Genomic DNA, 12,695 nt, shown 5'->3' with positions numbered 1-12,695 from the left:
TTATACATCCTGGCCAGTTCGGCCACATGTACTTTCACTTTCATATTGTTCAATGATGTTTTTCTTAAATTCAATCGTATTTCCACCCTCTTTACCAAAGGCTTGGCACTAGGAGCTTTCTTTGGAGCCATGGTAGCTTATTTAGCACTTGCAAGCGCTAAAATGAATGGAATATTATGAAAAATTTCTGTATGAACAAGTGAGGGGACCGGCCACTCACTGGTAAACAATGGCACACTGGCTGAGAAGGGAGGCCGAGGCGGGCTCAGAGCTGTGAGTACACGCCCAGGACGAACGACGATTAGCGAGTCAACCGACCATTTGGGAGCCAATGTTTGGACAAAAATAACGTGACAATTTCCAAAAAGGACTACTATTGAGCCCGACGATTATCGAGGACCACTGTACAGGGGTCCCTATGGAAATAAGTCACCTGACTTTTTGGGTTATCCTCAGATTTTATACATATGTTGCTATGTATGATAATTTATGTAACTGTATTTGTGTACACCTGAATAAACTTACTCAAGTGCATGTGGCATCGTAAGTAAGTTTATTTAGGTGTTCACAAATAAAGTTACATAGATTATCAAACTTAGCAGCATATGTTTGGAGAACCTGGAGAGACCTGGAGAGAGTTCCGGGGTCAATCGCTCGCGCTGCCTGTGACCAGGCCTCCTGGTGGATCAGAGCCTGATCAACCAGGCTGTTACTCTGGCTGCATGCAAACCAACGCACGAGCCACAGCCCGGCTGGTCAGGAACCGACTAGGATAGCCCAAAAAAAAAAAAAAAGTCAGACAGACTTATTTCCATTAGGGTCCCTGTACCCTGTGTATATGGTATAATGTACCATATGGTTCCATTGTACCATATACCATTGTATGACATGGCACCATTGTACCATATGGTTCAAAGTATAGGATTCCTCTTCAGATACATTTCCATCAGTCTTAGAACTGTAAGTTGTGAAGAGGAGAGTCAGAATTCGCCCAGAGAGAGAGTGGGGAGTGAGAGCTTCTTTGCTGCCAGGCATGATGAACTAAGCTACTTTGGCGGCATTCCCACAATGCCACGTGGGCATCCAGATTTTTTCTATAGTGTGCACACTGACCACCTAGACCCATTCTCTCAGATGTAGGCCTACCAGCCTTCTCGCCCTAAATTTAACGCTGCTAGAATTTTGGCGTAGATCTACGGTTTGGACCTTCAACGTAAAGTCCGTAGATCTATGGCACGGACCCTCAAGGGGTTAATTGGGTGTTTCAGTTAACAGAATTTAGAGTAAGTTTTCCTATTGCTGAACATGGATGCCTTTATTTCTTCATAGTCAAAACAATACAGAAATTCTGCAGAGTTGTAAAACGACATTCAAATAAAAGTCTGAAGGATTCAATTCTACTTCCAGAAAATTAATGTTTTTCAAGAGTGCATCATATGGCAGAACGAGCATGCCATAGTCGCAATTTTTTTTTTTTTTATCTTCATTAATATAAAAAAAAAGTGTGAAACTACTTATAATAAAGCATCAGACTTAAAATCTATAATTCTATGCAGTACAGTGTCATTCATAAATACAGTATTTACTTACCTCTGCTGTATATCCATAGCATTTTGTAAAAGAAAAGTAAATCATATATTTAATTAGGCAAATTGTTACAATAATATTGTAATACAATAATTTAATTTAATCATACACTGTATGTATAAGTACAGGTAAATATAATTCAAATACCTATATATAGGTGGTATGTGAAAACAGATACATTTATTTAGTTAATAAGTATGGTTCTCTGAAGACACTGCATGTACTCAAAAATGACCTCAATACTGAGTAAATATTTGAACTACATTATTGCAGCTCTTTCTTTATGTAACTGCTAAAAACAAAAGAGGTTTTTATTGTTTTTTAATAGCAGCTATCTTCCACTAAGATAGGGTGACCTGAAAAAGAAAAAAAACGCTTACACCATTTATTACTTCATCACTGTTTTGACAGAGGAACACTGATACAGGTCCTCCATCACAAATCCGGCATCATTGGGACCTGTAGTGTGCCGGATTACTGAGTTTGCCGAATTACAGAGTGGTTAGGTTAGAATACACTTAATAAAATTAACCTCCTTAACTACAGTTCATTGAACATCGGCAAAAATCAAACATTTCCGCTACTTTGATCTCAATTTCAAGGTACTTTTCATCATGAAAGCAATCAAAATCATGTCTATTTCTGTAATATATCTTCCATTCTATCAAATGAGTCCAAAAAAATGAGAATACAACCATAAAAACCATACGAAAATATACTGCAAAGAGACGGCTAATGGCTGAGAAGTGAACTCCCTTATTTATCGTCCTTTTTTATTTTTGTTGTATGTTAAGAAGCATCTTTCCATCATACATTGCCCAAGTTTCAATGAGATAGCCCAACAAACAACTGAGAAAAAAAAAATATTTACCAAAAATCATATATGGCAAGCCCAAGCCAGGTACTGGAAATCAGTCACTTTGTCTGACTTTTCTGGGTTATCCTAGGTTTTCTATACATACACTGCTATGTATGATAATCTATGTAACTGTATTTGTGTATACCTGAATAAACTTATTTACTTCTAGTCTGTCAACTGAGTACAAGAAACTGCCTATTTACTTATTTCAACTACCCAATAAAGTGGTCAGAAATTGGCAATTTGGCTGATTTCACACAAATTTCAACAGATGCCAGTTTCAAAATAGGGTCCAGAATAAACAATACAGACATTCCTGGCACTAAAATAACATTTTCTCTGTTCATTAGTCACGGCTACAGGCCCCTCTTATATTATTCTTGCTTACCATTTGGAATTTTTATTCACAAAACAAATAGAAGATTTACTGTTATGCAGACTGCTGCATTATTGTAATAATTGTATAAATAATGTCAAGCCATTCTTGACTCCCTACTGGAATTTTGACTGGCAGGCGGACAGGTATTGGACGGTGACATCGTTTGTTTACTCTTGAGCTTCGCTAAAGAATAGAACATTTTTGCTACTGTGAGCGCAATTTCAAGGTACTTTTCGTCATGAAAGCAATCAAAATCATATCTATTTCTGTAATACATCTTCCATTCTATCAAATGAGACCGAAAAAATGAGAATATAACCATAAAAAACATACAAAAATATACCACTAATGGCTGAGAAGTGAACTCCGCTATTTATTGTCTGATTTCTTTCATTTTTGGTGTACGTTAAGAAGTATCTTTCCATCATACATTGCCCAAGTTTGAATAAGATAACCCAACAAACAACTGAGAAAATATAATAATAATAATAATAATAATAATAATATCTTTATTTACTACATGTACATGTACAAGGTATACAGGCCTAGCTGACATCAATGACATACTACTATATAGAAAGCCACTTGTTATGCAGAGTATTTCAAGAAAATTAGGTCAGTGTCCCAGGATAACATCCACGCTAGTCGGCTAACACCCAGGTACCCATTTACTGATGGGTAAACATAGACAACAGGTGTAAAGAAACACATCTAATTGTTTCTACCCTGGCTGGGAATTGAATATTTACCAAAAATCATATATGGCTAACCCAAGCCAGGTACTAAAAATAAGCCACGTTGACTTTTTTTGGGTTATCCTAGGTTCTCTACACATATGCTGCTATGTGTGATAATCTATAGAGAGAAAATAACTTTTTTGTTTCAGGTTTATGGTGCAGTATGAGTGTATATCACAGTTAGCCCTGTGCTGCACTGTTTTTTCTCTAATATAAGCCCCCAAGACAGGGATAGGAGAATGGTATTTGTATACCATATCCTCTTCATACCTTTATTTATTTCCAATTTGTGCACACATACAGAGGTACAAAAAAAATACAGATAAGAGCAGTATGCCAAAGCCACTTATACTATGCATAGCATTACGGGCTGGCTTAAAATTAACTTAAGATTAACTAAGCAATGATTATTATTATTATTATAATCAAATACTTGACGTGCTGTTGGAGTGTGAGCAAAGTAACATTTATGAAGGGATTCAGGGAAACCGGCAGGCCGGACTTGAGTCCTGGAGATGGGAAGTACAGTGCCTGCACTCTGAAGGAGGGGTGTTAATGTTGCAGTTTAAAAACTGTAGTGTAAAGCACCCTTCTGGCAAGACAGTGATGGAGTGAATGATGGTGAAAGTTTTTCTTTTTCGGGCCACCCTGCCTTGGTGGGAATCGGCCGTGTGATAATAAAAAAAATAAAATCAAAAAGAAAGCGCTAAGCCACAAGGACTATACAGCTGCTACTAAGCAATGATGAAATCAGTGATAAAACATTAATGTAAACAGATAACTATAAAGCACAAGTGAGTATTACAAAGACAGGTCATATGGTTGCATTCAGTTAGGTAGTGATTCTGTTAGGTAGTGTATTTAAAAAATAATAAAGTTAGATTGGGTTTTAGGTTTAACATTTATGTGATATAATTGTGAGAAACATTTAAGATATACAATTTATAATGTTCAGTTATTCAGTATTTATTTGGTTTTGGGTGAGTAAGTAATCTTTGAGAAGAGACTTGAATTTATAAACAGGTTGTGTTTCTTTTATATTTACAGGTAATGAATTCCAGATTTTAGGGCCTTTTATGTGCATTGAGTTTTTGCATAGTGTGAGATGGACACGAGGAACATCAAAGAGTGATCTGTGCCTTGTGTTATGGTCATGTGTTCTGTTGAGGTTGGCAAGGAGATGTTTGAGGGGAGGGTTAATATCAGAGTTAAGTGTTCTATGTATGTAATAGGTGCAGTAATAAGTATGGATGTTTTGTATGGTGAGTAGGTTTAGTGTATTGAATATTGGTGGAGTGTGCTGCCTGTAGTGAGAATTTGTTATCATTCTAACTGCAGCCTTTTGTTGGGTAATTAGTGGTCTGAGATGGTTAATTGTTGTTGAGCCCCATGCACAAATTCCATAGGTGAGATAGGGGTAAATAAGAGAGTATATAGGGCCAGGAGGGCTGACTGTGGAACATAGTACCGTATCTTCGATAGTATGCCTACAGTCTTGGAAATTTTCTTAGAAATTTGATGTATATGTGTATGAAATTTGAGTCTATTATCAAGGTGGATTCCTAAGAATTTTCCCTCTGTTAGTTTTGGTGATAGGTGATCCATTTATCATTATGTTAAGAGGGACATCTGTAGCTCTGTTACCAAACTGAATGAAGTAGGTTTTGTCAATGTTTAGTGTAAGTTTGTTAGTCCTCATCCAGGTAGATATTTTCTGTAATTCTGGTATTTACAGTATTGGCTAGCTGACTGGGCTCGGTGAGAGAAGACGCGATGTAGTGTCATCTGCAAATAGTGTGGGTTTGAGTAATTGCGAAGCATTTGGAAGGTCATTTATGTATAGGAGAAAGAGAAGAGGGCCAAGGACACTTCTGTGGGACACCAACTGTAATTGGTTGTGCTGGAAGAGTTTGCCCCATTTGCGACACATATTGGCTTCTGTTGCTGAGGTAAGACTTGAGGTAGTTGAGGAGTGCCTCTTATACCATAGTGTGACAATTTTACGATGGAGCAAGTCATGGTCAACTGTATCAAAAGTTTGCTTTACCTTCACAACTGCTGGTGTTATGCCAAATATTATTTATTCTGGAGTATTTAACATGTTTTATGTTATTTATATTGTTTATTATGTCATACTAGATCAATTGTGATAGGCAAATAAGCTGTAGTGTTGATATTAGCATAATAATAAAGCATATTCTCCTGCTTCATGATACTGAGCTCATGGCAACTGACAGTGGCTTCAAAGCCACCTTATCTTTAATGGATAATGTACTGTGTAGGTGCTTTACATAATGAGAAGCATTTCTTTTATTCATTACCAACTTACCTCATAATTTTGTAATATTTTAAACTTAAGATTTAATTTAAGTCTGCCCGAAATGCCTAGCCATATTAGGTGTTCTAGTGGTACACTGTAATTATTATTTTACCACACAATAACCAAATTCTGTAAACTCAGCATTTTAATCCTTATAGAGAATAAACTTTGAATTTGAATTTGGAACCATGGCTAGGGCTAAAAGTAAGCAGGTTAAAACAATAAATGGGGAAAAAGAAATTGGAATGACTTATGCAGCAAATAGCACCACCAAACAGTACCAGCAGATTGGTGTGGCGACCCTGGAAATTTGAAATTATGCTAGCCAAAATTAGTGCCGAAAGACTGATTGCTGGATTTGTGATGGCAGACCTGTATTACAGCTCAGATGTCCCTCCAAACTGCAACATTGCTACCTCTCCTTCAAAGTTCAGGCACTATTTCCTAACTTCAGGACTCAAGTCCAGCAAACTGCTTTTTCCTGAATCCTTTCCTAAATGTTATCTTGCTTACATTTCAACAGCACATCATCATAAAAACCACCTGCCTCCACTCCTAGAATGCTCACACATTCTTGGATGTCCAAGAACCTTACATACAAAACCTTTTTCCCCTCCCAACCTTTTCTAGGACAACCCCCTACCCCTCTTTCTCTCCACTACATATACACCCTCCAAGTCATCCTATTTTGTTCCATCATCTCTAACTATCCAAACCACTCTCAATCATGCCTCCTCAGCCCTCAGAATAATACATTTAGTAACCCCTGCACCTCCTTACCACTCTTTACGTCATCCCTCCTGCATCCACCCTCCTATATCCACAAATTTCTGTTTCACACACTAACACTACATTCTTCAATCGACCCCATACCTCTTCAACCACCACTTCATTACCTATACTCTCTAGCCCATTTTTTTCCCCATAGTTATATCTTTCTCTAACTATCTCCTTTAATTTATAAATTTTCACTTCCCTCTTACTGATATTCTCCTTGTACCCCATCTACCTTTTACTCTCACTTTAGCTACAACTAAATAATGATCTGATATCTGTTGCCCCTTTAAAAATATACAAATCAAGAAGCCTACCCTGAGTGTACCAGTTATCAGTACAGTAGGGCCCTGCTTTACGGTGTTTCACTTTACGGCGTTCTGCTAATACAGTCATTTCAAATTATGACCTAAACTCTCTACACGGCTCCCCCCACCTGACTTTCTAATATGGTCACCACACCCCACTCTGTTTACATTCCCCATGAGCTCCGTAAGCACCACATCTCTCCATTGTGTCTGGAAACTCCAAAATTTCAAGTGTTTTTAAAAGTTATTTCATATTTTATATATACTCTGATAATTATACTTATGTATACCTGTACCTAAATAAACTTACACACTGTGCTGGCATGCAGGTACACATTAAAATCAGTACGAGTGTCTTATGTCTCGAGATGCCATATTAGTAATGATAATAATACTCAATAATAATCATTGAGTCTCATTAAATGTCGTATATTATGTTAACCCTTTGACTGTTTCCGACGTATAAATACGTCTTACGAGCCAATGTTTCTGACGTATTTATACGCATAAATTCTAGCAGCTTCAAATCAAGCAGGAGAAAGCTGGTAGGCCCACATGTGAGAGAATGGGTCTCCATGGTCAGTGTGCACCATATAAAAAAATCGGGGAGCCAGTGGTGCATTGTGGAATGCCATTTCAGTTGTCCATTTTCAGCATGTCTAGCGGTAAGAAATATGTGATTCCCCAGCAAATCTGGGACTCTTCTCTTCCCAAGTGATGCTCTAACACAGATGGAAGTGTCAGTGAAGATCAATTTCATGATTTGGAGGAGTTTGAGACCAAAAGCAATGGAGGAGGAGGAGGGGGAGGAGGGGAGGAAGAGGAGGAGGAGGGGAGGAAGAGGAGGAGGAAGAGGAGGAGGAGGAGGAAGAAGAAGAAGATGTAATAATATTATTCCCTTGAAGCAAGAAAAAAAGTCCACCCCATGACAGTGACAAGATAAGGGGAGATAACATCTGATAAGAGCTGACTTTGATGAGGGTAAAGGAGGGTAGAGCTAAGGAAATATTACATGACCATTGCCCTCCCTTTGTTTTTGCTGGTACACAAACATTTCTGTCTGTCTATTTGTCTGTCTGTCAAGCTCCCTGTCTGTCCATCTAGCTCTCTGTCTCAGAGAGAGCCACAAGACTGTGTCATCACATTTACTCACATCTTCAAGCAGAGTATAGCACTTTGTCTGGATTTCTTGGGTTATCCTAGGTAATTTACACTATGTATACTTGTATTTATGTGTACCTGTGAGACAGAGATAGGCAGACAGATAAAAAGAGAGACAGATTGAAAGATATAGAATGAGGGAGAAAGATAATTAGATAGAATGGAGGAGGGGAAGCAGCATCTGACCCCATTGTTTTGACAGGAGGTAGGGGGGGGTGAGTAATGAGACAATATGTCACTTTGACAGCTGCCGACTTCTGATTCAAAACAATTATAAGCCACACACTCGCACACAAGACAAGGAGGAGGAGAAGGAGAAGGAGGAGGAGAAGGAGAAGGAGGAGGAGAAGGAGGAGGAGAAGGAGAAGGAGGAGGAGAAGGAGGAGGAGAAGGAGGAGGAGAAGAAGGAGGAGGAGAAGGAGGAGGAGAAGGAGAAGGAGGAGGAGAAGGAGGAGGAGGAGGAGGAGGAAGGAGAAGGAGAAGGAGAAGGAGAAGGAGGAGGAGGAGGAGGAGGAGGAGGAGGAGGAGGAGGAGGAGGAGGAGGAGGAGGAGGAGGAGGAGGAAGGATAAGGAGAAGGAGGAAGGAGGAAGGAGGAAGGAGGAGGAGGAGGAGGAAGGAGGAGGAGGAGGAAGGAGGAAGGAGGAGGAAAGGAAGGAAGGAGGAAGGAAGGAGGAAGGAGAGAAGGAAGGAGGAGAAGGAGGAGGAGAAGGAGAAGGAGGAGGAGGAAGGAGGAGGAGAGGAGGAGGAGGAAGGAGGAGGAAGGAGGAGGAGGAGGAAGAGGAGGAGGAGGAGGAGGAAGGAGGAGAAGGAGGAAGGAGGAGGAGGAGGAGGAGGAGAAGGAAGGAGGAAGGAGGAGAAGAAGAAGGAGAGGAGGAGAGAAGGAAGAAGGAGGAGGAGAAGAAGGAGAAGAGGAGGAGGAGAAGGAAGAAGAAGGAGGAGGAGGAGGAAGAAGGAGGAGGAGGAGAAGAAGGAAGGAGGAGGAGGAGGAAGAAGGAAGGAAGGAGGAGGAGGAAGAAGGAAGAGGAGGAGGAGGAAGGAAGGAGAAGGAGAAGGAGGAGGAGAAGGAGAAGGAGGAGGAGGAGGAGGAGTAGAAGGAGGAGGAGTAGAAGGAGGAGGAGTAGAAGGAGGAGGAGTATAAGGAGGAGTAGAAGGAAGAGGAGGAGGAGGAGGAGGAGGACAAGGAGGAGGAGGAGAAGGAGAAGGATGAGGAGTAGAAGGAGATGGAGGAGAAGGAGTAGGAGGAGGAGGACAAGGAGGAGGAGGAGGAGGAGGACTAGAAGGAGAAGGAGGAGGAGTAGAAGTAGAAGGAGGAGGAGGAGAAGGAGGAAGAGGAGTAGAAGGAGGAGGAGTAGGAGGAGGAGGAGAAGGAGGAGTAAAGGGAGTAGGAGGAGGAGAAGGAAGAGGAGGAGGAGGAGGAGGAGGAGAGGAGGAGAAGGAAGAGGAGGCAGGGAGAAGGAGAAGGAGGAGAAGGAGAAGGAGGAGGAGGAGGAGGAGGAGGAGGAGGAGAAGGAGGAGGGAGGAGGAGGAGGAGGAGGAGGGGAGAGGAGGAGGAGGAGGAGGTTAATATACACATTTTCATTAATTCATGTATGATATTTTTTTCAAAATTATATAATAACATGATACATAACATATAAAGATGATAAATACACTCCACAGTAGAATAAATAAACATAAATATGAGATGTGGGAGCCAGACAACTTAAACGAGTGACGCAATGTTAGTAATGATAATAATCACCGAGATAAGATTTCGTTCGGATTTTTAACCCTGGAGGGTTAGCCACCCAGGATAACCCAAGAAAGTCAGTGTGTCATCGAGGACTGTCTAACTTATTTCCATTGGGGTCCTTAATCTTGTCCCCCAGGATGCGACCCACACCAGTCGACTAACACCCAGGTACCTATTTGCTGCTAGGTGAACAGGACAACAGGTGTAAGGAAACGTGTCGAAATGTTTCCACCCGCCGGGAATCGAACCCGGGCCCTCCGTGTGTGAAGCGGGAGCTTTAGCCACCAGGCCACCGGGTCTCATTAAATGTCGTATATTACTTTAATATACACATTTTTATTAATCCAGCTATGATATTTTTTTCAAAATTATATAATAAACACGATACATAACATATAAAGATGATAAATACACCCCACAGTAGAATAAATAAACATAAATATGAGATGTGGGAGCCAGACTACTTGTACAAGTGATGGCAAGAATAATGTTTTCTTAGTCCAACATAAGAGAAAATGTGTTACTGGGGGTAACTGTAGAAAATTATTCTTTTCGTATGCCTTCGCTCAGAGCATCATTTCTTCTAAAACATGGTGTTACATGAGAATGGGAGTGTTCCTCTTTGTTTATTCTACCGTATCAACGTAGAGACAACTTGTACACAATGTAACTTGTACACAAACCAGAAGTGTACACTTTGTTTACATAACTCACGTTCGCATGGTTTGTTTACATAACTCATGTTCGCCTGGTTTGTTTACATAACTCACATTTGCCTGATTTGTTTACATAACTCACGTTTGCCTGATTTGTTTACATAACTCACGTTTGCCTGGTTTGTTTACATAACTCCACGAGTGTCCTCTCTAATGTACTCATTCTCTGTCTCTCTCTCATTTGTTTTATCTCATTTACTCACCTCTGACCCTACATTAAGACTACAAATATTTTAAGGTAAGTAATAAGTGAACTGTATATGCATTTTATCGCTCTGGGATGCTTAAATGTTATAGAATATTATGTGTGGATGGGGTGGCTGGGTATGGTAGCCCAGCTGGCTAGCATACATACCACACTTGATTTCTTACAATAAATACTACTTGTCTCACGCTAGATTAAGACTACAAATATTTTAAGGTAAGTACTGAGTATACCATATGTGTATTTTACTTTTTTATTGTTTTTTAATGCCTAGTTCTACTGCTAACCCCAATGGAAATAAGTCACACTGTCTGACTTTTTTGGGTTATCCTAGGTACTTTACACATATGCTATGTATGATAATCTATGTAACTGCATTTGTGTGTATCTGAATAAACTTACTTACTAACTTAATATATGTTAGTGTAAATTTGTTATCTAGTATTTGTATGCATTTATAAGTGAAAAAAAAAAGGTGTTCCACTTTACGGCGATTTCCGCTTTACGGCGGTAGCCTGGAACCTAACCTGCCGTATAAATGGGGCTCGACACACAAATAACCCGCACATAAAAGAGAGAAGCTTACGACGACGTTTCGGTCCAACTTGGACAATTTACAAAGTCACAGTGTGACGTTGTAAATGGTCCAAGTCGGACCAAAACGTCGTTGTAAGCTTCTCTCTTTTATGTGTGGGTTATTTGTGTATCGTTCCAGTCACGGTATTGTGCCTTTTTTTCTTATTTATTGGGGCTCTACTGTATATAAAATATGCCCCTTACCAAGATATGGTTCCATCATTGTTCTAACCACATCACCAGAGATACCCAGTGACTTCCTGGTATCTTGCAATGTATTACTGCCAGTGTACACATTTATATCCAGAACCAGACCACTTTTGCAATCACACAGTACAAATAACTTTATACCAAAGTGTTTCGTCTTGCTTGGTATGTACTACTTAAATGACAGTCTGCCTTTGAACAAAATCAAAGACTCATCAATAACAAGCTTCCTGAAGGGATAAAAATACATACAGCACTTTTGTTTCAGGTACATAAACACATTCCTGATCTTATATAACCTGTCACCTTTTTCAGGCCTTGTTTTGTCTGAGAAGTGTAGCATATATAATAGTAGCACAGATCTATTCACTGGTATAGTCACCGAAAGCTGGGGTTGAAATCAGGCGGTCTGTCAACCAGTATGTGTTGACACTGTGCTTATACACCTGTGGCATAAGCATTATTGTGGCAAAGTAAAGATACATCTCTGCCACATTTGTGTCCTTCCACTGGTGTAGGCGTGATCTTGGTGAAAGAATTGTGTTTGCCATGGTGTACTCAAAGTATGTATTGCTTTCCCTGACATTAATGTCCATCAGGGGTTCGTTGAAGAATAACTGAAAGCATTCCAGTTCAGAGGCATTGTTCCCAAGTGTACATGATGGCCATATTCCACTTTGTATTTCATCAAAGTGATAGGGATTGGGAACAAAATTGTCACCTTGTTGCCAATCCCAGATGCAGTCTGCTGGTTGGTACTGGATATTTACAGGTTGTGGATGTTGTAGGAGTGTGGGGGTTGGTTGAGGGTGGTTGTGGCTGTGCTGAGTTAGCAGCGTGGGTAGTAGCGTGGCCCGCTGCTGGTGCCACATCACTCATGCCACCACCACCACCCGCTGCCCAACTAACATTATTCATCCCCATTGTAACAATATCATCATCTTCACTACCAGTTCGTGGTGTAGGGCCATGGGATGTACTCCGAGATTTACTCCTTCCTGTTGGAACAACATATGGCACACTACCAGAACTCATGCTGCGTCGTACATACTGCTGCTTCACTGGAGAATGTTCACCCTCACTGTCGCAACTAGAACTGTTTTCAGTAGCTTGGAATTCACTATCATTATCAC

The sequence above is a fragment of the Cherax quadricarinatus genome, chromosome 4 (assembly GCF_038502225.1).
Source record: "Cherax quadricarinatus isolate ZL_2023a chromosome 4, ASM3850222v1, whole genome shotgun sequence".
Classification (NCBI taxonomy): Eukaryota; Metazoa; Arthropoda; class Malacostraca; order Decapoda; family Parastacidae; genus Cherax; species Cherax quadricarinatus.
Note: the sequence above shows the minus strand (reverse complement) of the source record.